Raw genomic sequence first — 3,107 nt, 5'->3', positions numbered from 1 at the left:
ACTGACTGTACACCGACAGGTAAATTTCAGTTACGTTTTGAAACAGTTGAGAGTCAGTCAGGTCACGGGGATTGCCTTACAAGCCTTATAAAAGCCAACCAACAGAGAAAACCTGGCCCTGATAGAGATGATATTCATTGGATAGTTAGTTAGATTAGTTGAGTTGAAAATTGGAGAAGTCACATTAAATAAACAAAGTATAACCAGAGTGCAACTGTAACATCTGTGACTCAGTCTCATTAACAGAATTGTATGCTAGCGAGTTTTGAGAAGATTTGTAGCTCAGGTTGAGTTTCTGGATGTGAGTTTTCTCGCTCAGCTGAAGGCTAGTTTTCAGACTTTTCGTCACCATTCTAGCTAACATCATCAGTGAGCCTCCCACGAAACTTCGTCGGAGGCTCATTGATGTTGTTCCCTAGAATGGTGACTAAACGTCTAAAAAATAACCTTCCAGCTCAGCGAGCAAACTCACATCCAGAATTGTATACTATCATGATCCTCATTCTTTAAAAAAAAATCGAAAAGATTAGAAAGGTCCCAGGCAGGTTTACTGGGAAATAGAGACATTATGAAGGGTTGAGATGAGTTTACTGAGATATGAATTCATTATAAAGAACACCGACCGGGGTTTATCGGAACAGTGGAACGAATGAAAGACTTTATTCATAAAATGTCAGAAATACTGTACCAGAAACAGGGAAAATTGGGGTGCAAACTTACATTTTTTTTCTGATAACGTGAGGATTAAAGCGAATAAATAGGAAGGGAATTTCCTCTTTCTGGTAAATCAACAACCAGATTTAATACGTGAAAGACAAAGAAAACATTCGGGAAAAGTGTCTTTCGCTCAAAGTGTTACTAATTCGTGTGATTTTGCAAAAAAAACAACATAGAAAAATTGATTCCAGAATGTTTTAAAAGACACATGTGCACAGAGTCAAATAGACACACAGCACAGAAACAGACCCTTCAGTCCATTCATTCCATGCTGAATAGAATCCCAAACTATACTAGTCCCACCTGCCAGCTCCTGGTGCATATACTTCCATGCGTTTCCTATTCACGTACTTGTCCAATGTCCTAAAAGTTGTAATTGTACGCGCATGCCTCACTTCCTCAAGAAGTTCATTCCACACACAAGCCACTCTGTGTGAAATATTCGCCTCATGTCTTTTTAAAATACCTCTACTCCCTACTCAGCAATGTGTATCCGTAGTCTTGAAAACTCCTATCCCAGTGGGAAAAAAAACACAATTAACACCGTCCACAGCTCTCGTTATTTATAAAGTGCTATAAGGTCATCTCTCAATTTCCCACGCTCGAGTGGAAAAAAGCCACAGCCTACATAACCTTTCTGTACACCGCACACTTTCCATGTGACGCAGCAAATCATCTTCTGAACCTTATCAAGTGAAACAAAAAAAAACCTTCCTCTAACAAGGCGAACAGAACTCCAATCGGTATTCGAGAAAATATTTCAGCAGTGTCTTGTTAAAAAACTATTTTGCCAGATGTCTATCACCACTTTTCACACGAGCGGGAGTAGAACTAATTTCCTGGGCCCTGCACAAGCATCTACCTTGAAGGTAACAACTAAGCCTCTCCTGGAAGTAACAACACATGTATCAGTATTTTTTCTCCTCTTTGATGCCAGCAGGAACATTTCCATCAATAACTCAGTGTTTCGGGAATATGATGTAACATGCAATCTGAAGCAATCGTTTTTCAGCTCGTCTGTGTTTAACCAACGCTACCGGAAGGTGTGATAACTTGTTAATAAGTGCAGTCAAGCAAACGTTACATCAGCAATATGAGTCTTTTTGCAAAACGAAACACTGGGATCTGAGATGCTACTGACGCCAAAGAAACTTTCTCATTGAAAAGTGGGAACAATTCGGCTCACAAGTTTTAAATCAAATCTATTCGGCATGATTTTCGCAGCAAGTAACTCAGTAGAGTATCAGTATGAGTCAAAATGTCTGGGAGCTTGAAGAAACATCGTGTGCCTTCGTAGAATATGAGGTGACTCTTAGCACAACGATTCCGAGGATATACATGAAGTGGGCTCACAGCTTTGCTTGTTTCCGGTTTTTGTCGTTTATTTGTATTGCAGGTAAAATGGTTATCTCAAATGTGGTGATTATACCATTGACTATTTTTCGTGGAGATTAAAAAGGAAACCGAACATTTTACATCTGCCTATCACATGAACAAAGTTAGAGACTGAAATTTGCAGGCTGCCAATGCCATTTCACACAATTTACCAACGTGTAGCCACAAAACAGGAAAGACATGAGGTTATGGAAGATAGTGGTACATTGTGGTTTTCGGTAAGCTCAGCTGTTTCGAGTGTGGTTGTAAGCGCGCCAAAATCATGGGTTCATTTCTTCATGCGATTCAACCATTGAAAAAATGGACTGATCAATAGTAAAGTCAGAAATGTGGAGGCAGTCAATATTGCGATCATCATGGAAAAAAGAGCTGATGGTACTTGATGTTACATAGTAGTGTGGTGGTCAGTTAGCTCCGCCGGTTAGAGCATGGTGCTAATAACGCCAAGGTCGTGGGTTCGATCCCCACACTGACCAAGTGCATGGAGCCCACGTGGCTTCCTGCAGCTTTGGTGGTGCAGTTTCTGCTTTCGCCCTTCGCCATTGGCTCACAAGTGAGGTATGTCACTGGGTATTTTTGCTGCTGCGCCGCAGATTGCGATTGGAAGATGCTTGATTTGTTCTGATTCACGCCGCAGCCGAAATGCTGCATTTTCACACAATTTGCCAAAGTGCAGCCACAAAACAGTATACCTCCATTGCACAATGTCACATTCAAAAGCGACAGTTTAAGCAATAACTAACCGGACCCATCATCACAACTTTGACCAGTGCAGCAAATTGATCCGGGTTCACTGCTCCTCACCAAGTTTTGCAAATAGCCGGAAGTAAATGCTGTAGAAACTAAGAAGATCTGACATCATCTGGAAGTGAAGCACAGTTAGTGTTTCGAATTGAAAGAAACTATTGAATATTATTTTTCTGAACGTCTGTTACTACATTTCCCACGACAGCCAGTGGAACTAACTTCCCTGGTCAGGCCTCAAGCATCTGTAT

The 3,107-nt window shown here is 40.9% G+C and overlaps 1 non-coding gene across 1 annotated transcript; it reads left to right on the top strand.

The window, feature by feature from the left end:
* Positions 1-2,514: 2,514 nt before the first annotated feature.
* Positions 2,515-2,588, top strand: trnai-aau (transfer RNA isoleucine (anticodon AAU)). The gene has a single exon. It is a non-coding gene; the product is annotated as a tRNA-Ile (tRNA).
* The last annotated feature ends 519 nt before the right edge of the window (positions 2,589-3,107 follow it).

Source organism: Stegostoma tigrinum, chromosome 8 (assembly GCF_030684315.1).
Source record: "Stegostoma tigrinum isolate sSteTig4 chromosome 8, sSteTig4.hap1, whole genome shotgun sequence".
In the NCBI taxonomy this organism is placed as follows: Eukaryota; Metazoa; Chordata; class Chondrichthyes; order Orectolobiformes; family Stegostomatidae; genus Stegostoma; species Stegostoma tigrinum.
The sequence above is the reverse complement of the archived record's forward strand: the minus strand, read 5'-3'. Positions and strand labels throughout refer to the sequence as shown.